The 18,309-nt window shown below is 41.3% G+C and overlaps 1 pseudogene; it reads right to left on the bottom strand.

Moving 5' to 3' along the window:
- The window catches only part of LOC122145414, a 28,515-nt pseudogene that overhangs the window by 6,025 nt on the left and 4,181 nt on the right, over positions 1-18,309 (bottom strand).

Raw genomic sequence — 18,309 nt, 5'->3', positions numbered from 1 at the left:
TGCAGTGTGTTACCTGTTTTGACATCGCGGGGGGGGGGGGGGGGGGGGCCAGTAAAACCATCTTCACATTCACACAGGTAGGTAGCCACCCCTATCACGGCAAGTTCCCCCATTCATACATGGATGAGACAAACACTCGTTTATCTCTGGGAAACAACAAAAGGGGATGAGAGAGTCATTCATGACAAATCCCCTAGTACATGGATGGGAACAGGGAAGCATTAAAAAAAAAAAAAAAAAAAACTTGAAAAACAAACACACACACACACACACACACACACACACACACACACACACTACAACCAACCACTACAATTAAAATAGGACACATTTTGTGTTCAAGGCATAATAACGGCATGGTCTTGATCTGGAAGCGCTTATTGTAGAGGCCCGATGGTTTGGTGGTTGTATGAAAATCAAGATTCATGCAAGTCCATTAACAAACAGTTTCTCATGATGAACAGAAATCCAGGTATTTTGGATTTCTCCTGGTCTCACTTTGTAAATTGGCCTATTTATTTCATGTGATACAATGATGTAGCAGCTCATGTTGCCAGAACAGCATCATGCTTTATGTCCCACAGAAAAAAGGGGGACCGCAGAATCACTTTGTGTTAAAAAACTATGAACTGTATACCAAGGCCTGACTACTTTCTGGGTTAGAAACCCTGACACACTCTACAAACGTTATGTTTGTATCAAACTACAATTTGTTTTAGAGTGTTTTCTACTCGTTTGACATTTTGTAGGCTCATTCAGCTCTTTCTTTCCCAGGCATTCCCAAACCAACCGACCATTTTTGGATGTTGGTTTTTAGAGCAGGACAGTCTTGGGTAAACTTTGGAACAAACACGGGGGGTTTTGAATTCTCCACTGTACACCTTAACAGACTGCCTGGAGGGGGGCTGGCTCCAGGAACCCTGGCTGCTGCAGATGCTCTGGTGGGGTGGCCCTTTGAAAGGGGAGTGTAGCCTGGGGTGGCATACATAAGAAGCCAGGATGGAGCCTGGAGTAGGGGTGAGAGGAATTACTGCACCTCTGCGTTTGCTTGACTTTTACAGGGGGGGGGCCACATGTCCGGACCTGCAGTGTGCACAAACGGGTGCATGAAAGTCATTTTCAATATGCCAATATTGTTTTATATAGTTTACAATGGGACTCGGGTTTGTTAGAAATTAATTATGACAAATAATATAAACACAATATACTGTTGGCAATGATCAGGTTTGTTAAACAATTTTAAGGACTGATTTCTGATAAATTATGGCATGAATGTTACTTTGATATTAGATGCTAATATAAATGTATTTTACAAGGTATAAGCTATTTGCTTTTTAAAAAACAAACAAAATACACAGAAGCAGCAAAAATTCATCCAACTAAGGCTGAAGAATTTCATTTAAGTTACTTAAGTTAATTAGAACACTTAAAGTGCAAACGCAGTGACAAAGCCCTACACTGCAAACAAAGAATGTCAGAAAACACTATAAAACAAACTGAGCAGTGGCAGCAAAAGACAGATATTTGTTTCTCTCTACAAAAAAAAAAAAAAATTGCTTTTCCTGAAAACATAAAGAATCAACCGGTTTCAATTTACATAATACACATGGCCACATTTACAGCTATGAGCAGATTCATAAATAGAGAGAAGCTGTAAAAAAACATCCTTTTTGTAAAAAAGTTTTAGGTGATGGTATTTCATCCTATCATGGAAGAGCAGGACACAAATTTAACCGCACCTTGTGGAAAACCTTGTAGAATCGACAGTAACACAGAGGCCTGTAACAGCAGAGTTATAACCCCTATTCAGAGAGAGAGTATCAAATGCACTGATGGGACTTTATCCAGCTTCATCTCTGGGGAGGTGACACACAACCCAGCTTTACTGCAGGAACGGCACCTGCTGCTTCGTCTTGGCATCATCTGAATGAAGACAGACGACTGCTGTTCTCCTCCTAACATGCATATTAATTTACACCTAAATTAATGAATATTGACTACCGCAAAGCTGTGTGTGAGCTCCTGATTCCTGTCGTGTTTGGCAAACAGCTCAGTGTACTTCGGAGGTAAAACAGAATTTGATTACCTTCTAGTGCCGGATTGGATCCTCTGTTGATCTCGCAGTGTCTTCCTATGAAGGATGGGGAGCACTCACATTTGTATTTACCAATGTAGTGGAAACATGTTCCCCCATTCAGACAGGGACTGGAGGCACAAGGATCTGGCTTTCCTAAAACAAAGCATTAGATATTTTAAAACAGTTTGTTGTACAGTTCTGTGTACACGTGTGCATTTTGCATATTTATTTGTGAAAGAAAGCATGGCCATGTGTGTGTCAAAACGAGGTCAACATGTGTGAGAAATCCTTGATCGTTACAGTAGCAACTGAGAAAGAGAAAACAGGGCTTTTCATGCATGTGCCAGGGCAAGTTGTTTTTCCTACATGTGAGGAATCCAAGTGTTGAACAAAACTCCAGCAAATTGGATCATTACACAAGGCCAAACAGTTGCACAACTCTAATGTGGGACCAAAAGTTGAGATAATGAAAATCCAAAGATGAAAAAGCGGCTTGGCTTTGAAGAACTTTTTTCTTTGTGCAGTTTTATGAAACTCTGTGTGTACGGAAATGACATTTTCCAAACATGAAAAGTAGATTACACTCTTCTTTCATTTGACCAGAAAAGAGGAGAGGAAGGGTGACTAAGAACTGTAACATCCCCTGGGTGCTCACTGCTGGCTGAGAATTAAACATTGCACACTTAAAGCCCTTTCATGGCAAACAAAACATGAAAAGCTAAGCGAATCTCAGACAAATGGACTGTCCAAATCAAAAGTGAAATGAATATGCACCAGGCTGAAGAAAAAGCAAATTCATGCCCCTACAATAGAGAGTGCAACATGAACATACATTTTACTAAAAGTATAAATTAAACCAATCATTTTGCGAACCCAAAACCAATCATTTTTTTCTTATACAAGTCTGTACTACATCATTTTAACTACAGTAATTACTATTATTTTAATCATTTTTCAAAATCTTGTTTTCATGTTGTAAAAATGCTTTACAGAGAGAACAAGTTTAGCACTATTTGATGTTTTGATATTGCTTTTGCAGTGGTACTAGCACCCCACAGAAAAAAACAGAATTGTTGACATTTTTGCACATTTATTAAAAAAGAAAAACTGAAATATCACATGGTCCTAAGTATTCAGACCCTTTGCTCAGTATTTATTAGAAGCACCCTTTTGATCTAATACAGCCATGAGTCTTTTTGGGAAAGATGCAACAAGTTTTTCACACCTGGATTTGGGGATCCTCTGCCATTCCTCCTTGCAGATCCTCTCCAGTTCTATCAGGTTGGATGGTAAATGTTGGTGGAGAGCCATTTTCAGGTCTCTCCAGAGCTGCTCAATTGGGTTTAAGGCAGGGCTCTGGCTGGGCCATTCAAGAACAGTCACGGAGTTGTTGTGAAGCCACTCTTCGTTATTTTAGCTGTGTGCTTAGGGTCATTGTCTTGTTGGAAGGTGAACCTTCGGCCCAGTCTGAGGTCCTGAGCACTCTGGAGACCTCAGAGACCACTCTGGTTTTCATCCAGGATATCCCTGTATTTGACCGCATTCATCTTTCCCTCGACTGCAACCAGTCGTCCTGTCCCTGCAGCTGAAAGAACAGTCTCAGAGTGATTGTTGCTGAAAAATGCTTCACTGTTTGGTATTTATTGGGCAGTTGTTGAGTGGTGCCTGGTTTTCTCCCTCACACATACCGCTTAGAATTAAGGCTAAAAAGTTCTATCTTGGTCTCATCAGCCCAGAGAATCTTATTTCTCACAATCTTCAAGTCCTTCAGGTGTTTTTTCATGTGTCTTGCACTGAGGAGAGGCTTCCGTCGGGCCACTCTGCCATAAACCCCGACTGGTGGAGGGCTGCAGTGATGGTTGACTTTCTACAACTTTCTCCCATCTCCTGACTCCATCTCTGGAGCTCAGCCACAGTGATCTTTGGGGTTCTTCTTTACCTCTCTCACCAAGGCTCTTCTCCCCCGATAGCTCAGTTTGGCCGGACGGCCAGCTCTAGGAAGGGTTCTGGTCATGCCAAACGTCTTCCATTTAAGGATTATGGAGGCCACTGTGCTCTTAGGAACCTGAAGTGCAGCAGAAATTTTTTTGTAATCTTGGCCAGATCTGTGCCTTGCCACAATTCTGTCTCTGAGCTCTTCAGGCAGTTCCTTTGACCTCATGATTCTCATTTGCTCTGACCTGCACTGTGAGCTGTAAGGTCTTATATAGACAGGTGTGTGGCTTTCCTAATCAAGTCCAATCAGTATAATCAAACACAGCTGGACTCAAATGAAGGTGTAGAACAGGGTTCCTCGAATCTTACCCTGGAGGGCCAATGCACTGCAGTGTTTAGCTCCAACCCTGATCAAACTCACCTGCCTGTGATTTTCTAATGATCCTGAAGACATTGATTAGCATGCTCAGGTGTGTTTGATTAAGGTTATAGCTAAACTCTGCAGGGAAGTGGATCTCGTGGGCCAGATTTGAGGATCCCTGGTGTAGAACCATCTCAAGGATGATCAGAAGAAATGGACAGCATCTGAGTTAAATATATGAGTGTCACAGCAAAGGGTCTGAATACTTAGGACCATGTGATATTTCAGTTTTTTCTTTTTTTAATAAATGTGCAAAAATGTCAACAATTCTGTGCTTTTTTCTGTCAATATGGGATGCTGTGGTGTACATTAATGAGGAAAAAAAATGAACTTAAATGATTTTACTCAAATGGCTGCAATATAACAAAGAGTGAAAAATTTAAGGGGGTCTGAATACTCTCCGTACCCACTGTATAACTGGTTTGAATAGCTCAATACAAATACATTGTTCCTATTAAAAATTTTCCCATGTAACATGTTTGGTATGAAAGGGCCTTTATATGTATCAAACTAATATGACTCGTTTATACAACATCATCAGAATTTCCTTTACATATTTATATTCACACCAGAAAACCACATATTGCAAGAAAAATTGTCCTGACACTAAACACATACCCACTTCACAGTGCCTCCCTGTGAAACGGTAGGGACAGACACATCGGTAGCTGTCAGCTTCTTCTTTACAAGAGCCTCCATTACGACAGGGACTAGAAGCACAGATACTTAATCTGACTGAGAAAAAAAAAAGGAAGAATGCTGTATGTACCAGCAAGTAGGCAAAATGACTTCTGCAAAATGGATATACTGTATGGTGCATTAAACAACATGATGCACAATGATTGAACTTCTGTGGATGGGACTACCTTTTAATATGTAAGCAAGCAAGGACAAAATGTTAACACGGATAGCAGATGTAGCATACCTTTTTCGCAATGCTTTTCCTCTGTAGCCGTGCTTGCACTCACAAATGTAGCCTCCGTCTCTCTCATAGCAATAACCTCCATTCTGACACGGTGAGGAATCACGGCCGATTGGGGCTGTACTGAAAACACACACATACCACCTTCACCACGATCCTTCACAGCAAGTGATCATCTTTTAAACGATCACTAGTAACTTTTATTTGAGTGTGTTGTAATGATTTCATTTAAATGCACACCATAGCATAGATCATCTGTGTATTTCAATAGCCAAGTTGAAACATTTTCTTCCCATTGTCAACATGCAAATAAATCTTTCCTTTTCTCATTTACTCAATGTGAAGCCTTAGTTGCTTTGAGGACCTTTGCCATTGTGACGACCTGGCACAGTATGTGTTCATTTGTCATGGAGACCATGCTTAGCACATGGCTTCAAGGTTCTCCAAGGGCTCTTACCATATGGGTAGAAGTCCTTGTGATCAAAGTCAATACCAGTTTTGCAGGTGCAGAGGTACATGCCACCATACTCTAAGCATGGACCTCCATCCGGACACGGCCTGTTGTTACTACAGGGGGGGGTTTGTGTTACCTCTAAAGAGTAAAACACCAAAATATTACAGATATTAATTGTTATACAAATATGTGTGCAGTACTACTACTTTTTTGAAATATTTTTTGTTGAATAAAAGGTTGCCCACACTCTTCAGATGGATACAGTTTTCTCTGGTAATCAATAAAGCAGGTACCTTTTGACTGACAGACACTTTTAGTATTTTTCCATCATGAGGCCAAATGATTCTCAATTAGGTGAATTTTCAAAACTGCATAATTTAGTACAGTGTAATTACACACTGTTCCACTGTTAGCTAACTGTACATAGGACAGAGAAGCGACGCTTTAGTGGTGGAACAGCTTTGATGACGGAGCAATTCCTCAATAGCCACTTGTCAATTATTTGTGTTTAACGGACATGTAGCTGACGTGTAATGCTGAGTGTTTGGCCTGAAGATGAAAAAGCGCTTCCTGAATTTGGAACACGTATCTTTTCTACCATTATTTCAAGTAGCCTTTAAACAGTAGAAACAAGAAACTATTCTGTATTTGTTTGCAGTTAATACATACCAAGCTGACAGTAGAGTCCAGTGAAGCCTGTTGGACATTCACAGGTGCCATTCACATCAACACAAACCCCTCCATTCTGACAGGGAAACCTCCTCTGTAGGGATTTAGGTGTGATGTAAAGAGAGAAGAAAGAGACAGATAAAGAGACACTTTTGGAAGAAGGTCAGCATTTCTGGATAAGTAAACATTCAAACCACTGGAAAATGTTACTCTTAGTTCGCATCAGTAAAACTGGAACAAAGTGTAAATTCGGTTGAAGCAGGTGTGGGAATGTTACATTGTGTGAGTGTGTGAGCATAGTTTAGCATAGTTGCTAATTCGCTGAAGCTATTTTCATTTGTTGTTTCGTAAGGTCGGTCTCTTTGATTTCAGTGTCCCATTAGACACTCCTAGGCCATATACTGTGAGCTTCTACCTTCTCTTTTTGAGAGGTCTGCATGAATTTTTCCATTACACATTCCAAGTGAGCCAGACAGGAAGGCATTCTGGAGATTTAGGAGAGTCTATGTAAGAATTGACGGTTATTTTCAGCTCCAGGTGGAAGAGTAGGATGAATTTGCTATAGCTCACCAATGTGCTTTTAAATCTATAGGGGCACAAAGTGTTCAGTGTACACAGTGACCCAGGGAGCAGGGATGTTGCTCATATCATCTTCATAACTTGAGTCTTTGAAGATTTGTGGTTGGATGTTAGAGCGTCCAAACAAATCTTACCTGATTTGTGGCAGGGAAGTGAATTCCAAACATTAGGAGTGTCTCATAAAACACAGGCCCTTTAAAGTTCTAGACAAGAGCCCTTCCTCTTGTTGGTAAAGTAGTAAAAAAAAAAAGTGCCATAAACAATTATTTACAACATCAAGCAACTTGCTGCAAGGTCTGAGCAGTAAACTGGGTGAGGTTGCATAGGTTTGGATAATTATGCTCATCCATCACGGCTGCATAGTCTTCCTCAGGCAGTGCTTCAAATTCCTGTGGGATAGTGGTGTCTGCCTTTTCTCTCCCGTGTGCCATGTCCCTGCCCAATTACTTAGGAGAGTAGCTACTATGCATTAAAGGGGCTATGAACTGAGAAATCAACTTTTACTTGAGCTTTTGACATATAAGAGGTCATCGTACTAAAAGAATATCCTGTAAGTTTCAGAGCTGAAACGTCCATGTTACTGAAATAAAAGCTTTTATTGACACCAGACCCCAGCGAATGCCAGATCCTGGAATGTGCCTACCTATGCCGTAATAGATAGGTTAAACACCACCTCCACAGAGAATATCAATGCCTAATTCTGTGGCCCCGCCCACTGATTGACCCACTGTTGTGGATGAACGCAGTTGCTGCATAACCTTCTTTCGGATTCAAATATTAGGAATGCGTGGTTGAACTTTATTTTAAATGAAGTTTCAGCTCACGTGAGTAAAACATTGAGCGTTCATTCATTGCGGACTCCTTTGTAAACAAGACACAGGCGGATGTTGGCTTTGCAGAGAGACTTTATATTGGATCTGACAGGAATGGCACAGCATACTTATGTGAGTAAAAAAATATTTGTAGCCTCATGTCACTAGTGCTTTGTTAGAGATCGCTTAATATGTCCTGATTATGTGTCCGTGTCTAACCAAAGTCACAGAAGGCTCCAACTATGAAGGATGTAGCTTGTCAAACAGACACATAGTTAGTTAGTTTACTAAGTTTACTATGCAAAACTGTTATCCAATCAGAGCAGTGGGCGTTTACTTCCACGTCTTCAATGTGGCACGCCCATAAAAACCCAGCGTTTCTCGAGCTGCCCTCAAAACCAGGGTAGAAATAGCCTATTACTTATTGATTTTGATGTTGTTGAATGTAAAATCCACGCAAACATCATAAGAGGACCTCAGACAACAGTATAAAATAATTTCAAAAGGCCAGTTCATGACCCTTTTAAAGTCAGAGAGTACTGTACCTTCACAGTCGTCACCATAGTAACCTGGGGGGGTGCAGGTGCAGTTGTAGTGTCCAGAGCCAATGTACTCGCAGATTTGACGCTTTTCACAACTCTCTCCATCACAGGGCACTGTAAGTGAAATATTTACGTGCAGTATGTGTGATGATCTTTTAAGAATAAGAGAGGGTGGTAAAGCTTAGCAGGAACTTGAAGAACATTTTACATACCTGTCTGATTTGCAGCATCAGTAGTAGAAGAATTTTCCATAACAACTAACTCTGTTTTAGGGTAAAATAAAACATTTTATAGTATATTCTGTAGGTGTTACTTGGGCAGCATGATCTAATACATTATCAAAAAAATTAATAAGTGATATCTCTTAAAGCGATAGTTCACCCCAAAATTTAAATTTGATGTTTATCTGCTTACCCCCAGGGCATCCAAGATGTAGGTGACTTTGTTTCTTCTGTCAGTAGAATACAAATTATGATTTTTAGCTTCAGGCGTTGCAGTCTCTCAATCATACAATGCTTGGCAATGGTAACAGAATCTATGAGAAAAAAAAAAACATGCACAGAAAAATCCAAATTAAACCCTGCAGCTCGTGACGATACATTGATGTGTAAAAGACACAAAATGATCAGTCTGTGCAAGAAACTAAAACGTATTTATTTAGTTTTTTTTTTACCTCTGATTCACACAATGTCCAAACTGTTAGAACTCTTGTGAACACGCTTCACAGCAGCCTGAATCATCTACTTCCTGTTGCTTTATGGCGGATCGCAGACTTATAAGTGCATTACCGCCACCTATCTCTCAAATAAACCATAAACACTCTATCTACAATCTCAATCAGGAGTGTCAATGGTCCACTTGAGAGATAGGTGACGGTAATGCACTCATAAAGTAAAAGGAAGAAGATGATGCGGGCTGCTGTGAAGCGCGTTCACAAGAGTTCTAACAGTTCGGACATTGCGTAAATCAGAGGTAAAAAAAACTATATATAAATATTGTTCAGTTTCTTGCACAGACTGATCGCTTTGTGTCTTTACACATCAATGTATCGTCACGAGCCACGGGGTTTCATTTGGATTTTTCTGTGGCATGTTTTTTTTTCTCTCATAGATTCTGTTATCAAGACTGAGAGACTGCAACGGCTGACGCCAAAAATCCTTGTTTTGTGTTCTACTGAAGAAACAGTCACCTACATCTTGGATGCCCTGGGGGTAAGCAGATAAACATCTAATTTTAATTTTTGGGTTACCTATCCCTTTAAGTGAAATTAAGGCAAACCCACAAATCTGCAACCAAATCACATTGAAAAAAAAAAAATTCTTAAAGAGGTTGGTCAAATCACTTCAACCTCAGACAAGAGTTGACCAAGCATCTGATAATTATGATGACATTATTTGCAAAGAAATCAGTTCAATTAATCAGACGTCATCTGAAACTATAATATCTTATTGATACTGGAGTGAAGTTTTCTTTTCATGAGCAGGCAAGAGTTGACCAAGCATTTGATAACTATGTGATGAGGCTTACATTATTTGCAGTTCAATTGGTCAGACATGTGGTCTGAAGCATATTTATCCCAGAGTGTTCCCTCTTTTTTTATTCATTTTTCAATTTCTTTTGTGTCAGTCCCAGTTGAAAAATGTTACAGCTAGCCAAATATAAAGTGGAAAGTAGGTGCCTGGCTGTGTAAACATCTTCTATCATTAAACATTTTTTCCCATTGCAAAGGGAGACAAAAAACAAAGACTGGATAATGTGTTGGCTGGTATTTATAAAGTGATATGGTGGGTTGAACTCAAGAGTGAAAACACACCTGTCTCACAAAGGTTTCCAGTGAAGTTTGCTGTACAGGTGCAAGTGTAGTTATTCACCAGGTCTTCACACACAGCTCCATTCAAACATGGCATGGACACACATTCATTGATATCTGGATTCCAAAACACAAGATGCATGTCAGTGTAGAGAGTAATTTGTCAGTGTGAGAAAGGCAATCCTTAGATCAGCTTGGTTTTGATTCAATCAATATCTTAAGATGTGAGGATGTATGAAAGTTCGTGCAGGTGTACAGTTTCATTGACCGGTTGTCTAGTATTAACAGTAATCTGGTCTCATGTTGAAACAAGGGTTTAATATATGCAAAGGCCAGCGGTTCGTTTCCGGAGTACTTCCCAACTGGGCTTGCATTTCCTCAGTAACCTCTATTGTGGAAAGCCCAATTTGTTAAGCACAGGAATCATGTCAGTGCTATTTCCTAAAAAGTCATATCTAGGTCTGCTCAGAGAGCTCTGAATATTTGGAACATAAAACTTGACCCAAAATGAAAAACACAGGGAAAGAAATCAAAGTAACTGCTAATATATTTCCATTTACTAGCTGCCCTTAAAAGTATTGTACTATAGCAGTCTTCATGAAGTCAGTCTAGATAACACCATCTGTCAAATGAATAAGTGGGGGCCTAATGCAGAAAAAAGGAAAATGTTCCCTGGAGAAAGTCATGGCCTTTCAGTGCCACTACCAATATCCATACTCACCTGACTCACATAGGAACCCAGTGTAACCTGCTTGGCATACGCAGGTGAAGTTGCCGACACCCTGTATGCACTGTGCTCCATTGAGGCATGGGGTCTCTTGGCACTCGTCTATGTCTGTAGGCAATAAACACACACACACACTGGATATTTATTCAGCTGATTAATATATCCTCCACACCGTTCCCCTCACTCTGAAACTATGCACTTCTGGCTGTGAAAGGTATTAGAGGTTTGATACATCTCTGCAGGCTGGACTGTGGGAACGAGAAGGATGTTAAAGCCAGCAGAGTGCTAAGGGAGGAGGGGAGGACAAAATCAGTGAGGAGACAGGCCACAGCACGAAAAGAAGTGCTTACTGAGTTCAAAACTCACATCCACATTTTCACGTGCTATTTTAATCCACATTGGACCTTTTAGAAATGCAAGTTTCTAATTGATATTGAAGCATTTTTTCCCCTGAGCTTACATACAATGCATAATTGAAATTGGAGTCTGATAATTAAAGAATTGGGTGTTTACCTGTCTCACATGTTGTCCCTATGAATCCCACTGGACACAGGCAGATGAAGTGGTTGATCTTGTCCACACATGTCCCTCCATTCTGACAGGGGTATGATGAGCACTCATCGACTTCTATCAAAACACACAAAAGAAAAACAAATATCACATGTGACTTTTATTAGATGTGCACACAGGAGCTGAAAACACGAGGGAATCATAAAAGTGCATGGGGTGGAGGAAAAGGTAATAATTTGACCACAGCAAAACATTGGATAGACTCTACTGTATGCGTATTACATACAGATGTGACCAGGGGAAATTCTCTCCCTTAGGTTGTCCCCCTGGCTTGCAGGTGGAATTCTGCTTTTACAAGCTGACTTTCTCTTTCCTGGCAAGGACAAACACAGAGGATGAGTACAGGTTGTGAAGGATGGAAGGATTTCATCATTGGTTTACCTATCTGGCACCTGCGTCCAGTGAAGCCAGCCAAACACGAGCAAGTGAAAGAGGGATTTCCAGTGATGCAGTCATCAATGCAACGGCCACCATTTTGACAGGGCCTTAAGTTAGCACAGACCGACGCTGAGGAGGACAATGGAAAAGTATCTGAGCAGATTGATATTTTCCTATATGTACTGTCCATAATGTTTACTAATTTGTTGGATACGCTGATTCTTTTTTTTCCCTTTCCTTTGGTGGTGTACCTGAGTCATTGCAGCTGCCCACTTGCACCTGAGATCATCAATGCGAAAGACCCAACGACCAGGATAGCCCACATTTGTGGTGGTTTCAACTTCAACAATATCATCTGTCCGAGAGCCTGGGATGTTGAAATAGCGCCTCCCATCACCAGCATTAAAACCTGCCTAGGAAGAGAGTGGAAGTGGGGAAGCCTTCTCTCAGAGTGGATTCTTTCACGTTTTAATGTCACTGAAGTCATTTCAGTCAAAATTAAAAACCAGCGTGAGTAAAGGCAATGACCTTACCTGTGCAGCTATGCCTCCCAAGCCTGCTAGGTCACCACCACTGGTGGCATGCATCCCTGTTGTCCAAGAAATATTGTGGTACTGGAAGATGGTGAAGGAGAGCTCACCATCTGTGATCAAAACTACTTGAAATGTATTGACCTTTAGAGAAAAGCAGAGAACAGTCAGTTTGCCACAACCAGTATTCATAATTTTCATTTACTTATCATTTTACTCTCATTTACTTATCAGAAATTCTCAACGTTGGCCCTTGAGGTCCACTGACCTTCAGAGTTTAATTTTTTAACAAGGATAAACTCCGCTAGACAGTGGACCTTGAGGGTCAGACCTGAGAAACCCTGTGTTAGATGTTCTTCTAGAGGAAACATAACAAAAAATACCATTGGTTTTGTTAGTTTAAAGGTCATGAACTTGGTACCGGAGTTATTGAGCTGCCACCAAAAAATGTGACTTGATGCCAGGTAGCAATCAGCACCCATGTAGTGGCAAAAATAGGGAACTCAGGGAAGTAACGATTAATATCTGCAGTGGCTCTTCTCAGGATGGCAGGATCTTTGCTTTCTCGATAGAAAACTTTTTTCCTGCCCGTCGGTTGTCTACATCTGCCCAGAATGGAGCCACCACCCTGCGGTCTCCAGCAATAGGGAAAGCCACTGGGGTGAACTGGGACACCTCCCTCAGGAAAGACACCAGGCCATTGTTGTTGACCTTGAAGATACAGAAAAGAAGAGCAAGTACATGCGCAGGGTTAGCAGAGTTAGGACACAAAGCTTCCCTTCAGCACACCTTCCTGGCACTCATTCCCAGATTCCACTGCTGAAGCTTTACCACACCATGAGCTGCATGTTTGGACGTTCACTTTCTGAGTTGCACAAATAACATATTTCATTTCCATGAAATTCTTTCCACACTTAAGTATACCTGTCGACAGAGACTGGTTTGGTTCACTCAGGAGTAATGCAGAGTCAAAGAAGTTGTAGACCAACAAAAATCAAATGATTTTACAATAACTTTAGAAAAAATTTCAGTTTCTTGTAGTGACTCTTGTAGTAGATATTGCGAATGGCCTGGAACAGTAATCAAATTGCTATGATGTATGAAACATGCTGACTGGGAATAAGTGGAGACAGGCTGAGGTGTCCAGCAGTGTGTTGACACATAAGAGTAAGCAGTAGCATTTCAGGATTAAAAAGTGAGGCAGGCTCCTATGGCAGATGTATCCATTTCCCATCAGTGAACAGACAGCTGCCTTGTTCTGCCAGACATCCACATCTCGCAACTGAGAAAAAACCGGTGCACTGTTCAGACACAAATACACATTCTGACACACCTGCCCTGGCTCTTGTCCGCTAGAAATGGTTTTAGAGGATGAGGCCTTTATAGCTGCCTCTAAAGTAACCACAGAGCCCAACCCTTGCTTTGCTGACCACTGGCTTTGCTCTGTTGACTGAGTCTACTCTTGTGGTGAATGTCCAGCCAGGCTGATATAGGAGAAACCTTAGAGTATTCACGGGGCACAGATTTATCCAACTGATATGAATATGCATGCAAATTCACTAAACAGGCCAATGGGGTGTGTGAAATTATTCCATAGTTTTCTGCTTCATCATTTAAGTGTAGGTTTTGCAACCAAACTTTCCTCAATAGTTTACATTTTACATTTATTCATTTAGCAGACGCTTTTATCCAAAGCGACTTACAATTGGGGAATACATCAAGCGATTCATCTTAAAGAGGCAAACAGACACAGGAAGTGCTCGTCATACCAAGTTTTAAGCATTCTTTAAATAAGTACAAGCTAGACAGAGAAAGATGAAAGAAAAGAGAAAAGTATTGTTTTTAGGATGAAGTCAGACAGTGACGAAAGAGGTGAGTTTTTAGCTGTCGCTTGAAAAATGTCAGGGAATCAGCATTCCGGATAGGGGTTGGAAGATCATTCCACCAGCCAGGAACGGTAAACAAAATTGTTTCTGGAAAGTGATTTTGTGCCTCTTGTGATGGTAACCATGAGGCAATCGTTACATTTACATTTACATATATTCGAGGCGTCTGTAGATTCATAAGAGTAAGTGGAAGTACGCGGGTGCTGAGCCTGAGGCTGTTCTATATGCAAGCATCAGTGTCTTGAACTTGATGCGAGCCGTAACCAGCAGCCAGTGCAGGGAGATAAAGAGAGGTGTGACGTGGGCTCTTTTGGGCTCGTTAAAGACCAGTCATGCCACTGCATTTTGAATCATTTGTAAAGGTTTGACTGTGCATGATGGATGTCCAGCCAGAAGAGCATTGGAGTAGTCCAGTCTAGAATGACAAGGGCCTGGACAAGAAGTTTTGCAGCATGCTCCGTTAGGAAGGCCTGATCTTTCTGATGTTATGCAATGTAAACCTGCAAGAACTACCAGTTTTTGCAAAGTGGTCTTTGAAAGTCATCAAAGATCATCAAAGATTACACCAAGATTTCTGACTGAACTTGATGGGGTAATGTTGATGAGCCTAACTGGATGGTGAAGTCATGCTGTAGAATTGGAGTAGTCGGGAAGACAAGAAGCTCAGTCTTTGCCAGCTTGAGCTGTAGGTGATGTTCTTTCATCCATGCCGAGATGTCCGTCAGGCAGCCTGAAATCTGTACAGCTACCAGTGGATCATCTGGTTGAAATGAGAGATAGAGCTGTGTGTCATCAGCATAGCAATGGTAGGAGAAACCATGTGCCTGTATGATGGGTCCCAGTGATGTAGTGTATATGGAGAAGAGGAGGGGTCCAAGAACTGATCCCTGAGAGACCCCAGTGACCAGTTGATGTGCTTTGGATACCTCCCCACCCCAGGCCACCCTGAAAGACCTACCAGTGAGATCAAACCAGCGAAGTGGAATCCCTGTGATGCCCAGTGATGACAGAGTGGACAGGAGCATCTGATGATTCACAGTGTCAAAAGCAGCAGATAGATCCAGCAGAATAAGAACTGATGATTTGGAATCAGCTTTTGCAATCCGTAAGGCTTCAGTGACTGACAGTAACACCGTCTGAGTTGAATGGCCGCTTCTGAACCCTGAGTGGTTTGGATCCAGTTGGTGCCTGCATTTCAACTGGGAGTGACTTTGAGAAGAGATGTGTTGATGATGTGTGTGAGTGGTGGTAAAAGTGTAGGGGAGATTGCTTGGAGAAGGTGTGAGGGGATTTGATCTAGTGGGCATGTTGTAGGATGGCTGGAGAGGAGAAGTTTGGATATTTCTGCCTTAGTTAGGGGACAGAGGGAGAAGGGGGAAGTTTTAGGCATGGATGCGGTTGGTTTTAGTTTGCTTGTGTGTAGAGCTGAGTACTGATTGTTCTAGTTTTGTCTGTAAAGAATGTGGCGAAATCATCAGCTGTTTTAGAAGTGGTGGGAGGTGGTGGAGGGGGGGAAAGAGTAGATAATTTAATGTTTTGAAGCGGTTACTTGTGTCTGTAGCGCTGTTGATCTTGTTGTGAAAATATGAAGATTTGGCAGTATGGACTTGAGCCGAGAAAGATGAAAGCAAAGACTGATATAATACTCCAGGAAGGACAGATCTTTGATCCATTTTCTCTTTGCTGCCCTGAGTTTGGACCAGTGGTCACGAAGAACATCAGATAACTAGGGGGTTAGAAGGGGTAGCCTGTGCTGGACTGGAGGACATATATTGTCTAGACAAGAATTAAAGTAAAGCATAAAGTGTCAGTTGCTGCGTTAACATCCAGAGAGGAGAAATGGGTAGGTGAGGGAAGAGAGGAAGACACTCCAGTAGAACGATAGGAGGGTGAAATAGAACACAGGTTTTGTCTAAAAGTAACACAGGTGGCACACAGGTAGGAAGATGTAGGTTAAATATAATGAAGAAATGGTCAGAGATGTGTAGGGGTTTTACCAAAATAGTTCTCCTGTGAACAGACTGAAAATTTGAAATCCTTTCTAAAGTCATCCTCTCTACCCCATATCAGATTGTCACAGCACAGAGCAACAATGAGAGTATGTGTCTAATGCTAACTTATGCTAGTCAGTTTGCACCTGCACAGTCACACCCCTCTCCAGGTGTTCATTCCCCAGTGTCAACTTCCCTGTCCCTTCATTTCACTAATCTGTACCCAGTTCTGGCAGCAGCAACAGCAACAAAGGCAATGTCAGACACGTGGCCTTTCTTCTCCTCTCCCCATGCGTATGGAAACCATAATTCTGAAACCTTTGCTGTAAAAACAGTAGAAGAAGTTTTGTTTGGCCTGTCTCAGGTGCTTGGTTAATTGGCCCGACCGCAGTCTTCCCCTCTCTGCATCAGCGTGCAGTGGCAAGAGTGTGGTTAACATGGAGAAGCAGAGTGAAGCCTGCAGGGCCACAACTCTGGGGTCATTGAAAAGAGCCCTGTGAGAGCAGGAGAATGAAAGAAAAGACAAAGAGAGAGAAGCGGGAGAGGTGGAAAGATGGAGGGGTGGAAAGTGCAAGCACAGTTCACTGACAGATACAAACCATTGACAGGAACCAAAGTGTGATTTAGAGTAAATGTTTTAACAGATGAACAAAACACTTGAGAATGGGCTGCAGTACTAAAACCGTAGCATGCTAATGATATAAGCAGTAAACTGGGAAAAGAGACTTGTACAACCAGGAGGGACAGCAGTGTTTTGACCAGTGCAAGTATTGAAGAGCTAGTAGCAACTGTTTGCTGAGGTAATGCATGGGAATTGCTTACCTTGCTGCTAAATTCGCAGCGGAAATCTCACTAAGCACTATATTAGCAGTTATTCTTGGTGCTGTAATATGTCCTAGCATTTGTTCTGATCTATTTGAAGCATCTGGAAGAGGTTGAGCTTGCTGCTCTTCTTCCATGTCCTAATACCTTATTAAAAGTAGGATGGCGTAATTGGATCTAACCACAGACTAAAAGTGAATAAAACAATTATATCCTACTTTATACAGGTAAGCTATCTGGGATGTAAAATTCAGTCAGGTGTAAAATGTAAAACTGGGGCGGGGTTGGGAGAAGGGGGGTGGGGGGGGGGTTTGATGAAGTGGATAACATGCGTAAACTTGCCATCGCCAATTACAAAATAATCGCTAAGTATATAAGTAAAGCAATGTTTTTTTTTGTTTATTTTGTTCTATTTGTTGTTTTAATACTTTTTTTTTTTAGGTATACAAGGTGTCACTTCTGTGACAAAGTATTTTTTGGGTTATTCTTCACCAGATATATCATAAGTTTTCTTAGGATGGTTTTCTTTGGAGCTAAGTCATTTTAATACTAAAATGAATGTTAACCTGGGGAAAAGGATGCCAAAACAAATACCTTCATGAAAAGGTGACCTAAGTTTAGCTTGGCAAAACATTGAATCTTGATACGGGAACTTTTACTTTCTCTTGGTAGTACATTGAGGAAACATCTGAAATGGATGTGTTTGTATGTTTGACCCTGGCCCCTCTTGCTCCACGCCCATTGTCCGGTTTTGGTGGGTTTCGTTATCGTGACTGGCATTCCACAGAATGCCAAACCATGACCCTCATTATGGCACTGCACTCATTCATATCTTATAATAATATACAACGATTTTCACTATTCTTGGAAAAATAACTTAAGCCCAGTATAGGGAAATTAATTTCAGTGGCTGCCCCTATTGAATTAAGTCCAAATATTAGCTCAAAGCTTGGCACAACACATAGCTTATCTTGACATAAAGCATTACATGATAAGCTACCAAGCTCTTAATAAAATCACACATATGTCCTCACATACTTAGCTAATATTTGGGCTACTTAAGTGAAAAGGAGGAGGAGGAGAGGAGCAAAGAGGATAGAGAGAGAAAAAGATAAAGAGGAAAATCCCTCAAGGTTGAAGATTCCCTTTCTATAGTTGCGCAAACATGAAGTGTTGAAGTGCTG

Source organism: Cyprinus carpio, chromosome A6, assembly GCF_018340385.1.
Source record: "Cyprinus carpio isolate SPL01 chromosome A6, ASM1834038v1, whole genome shotgun sequence".
Classification (NCBI taxonomy): domain Eukaryota; kingdom Metazoa; phylum Chordata; class Actinopteri; order Cypriniformes; family Cyprinidae; genus Cyprinus; species Cyprinus carpio.
The sequence above is the reverse complement of the archived record's forward strand: the minus strand, read 5'-3'. Positions and strand labels throughout refer to the sequence as shown.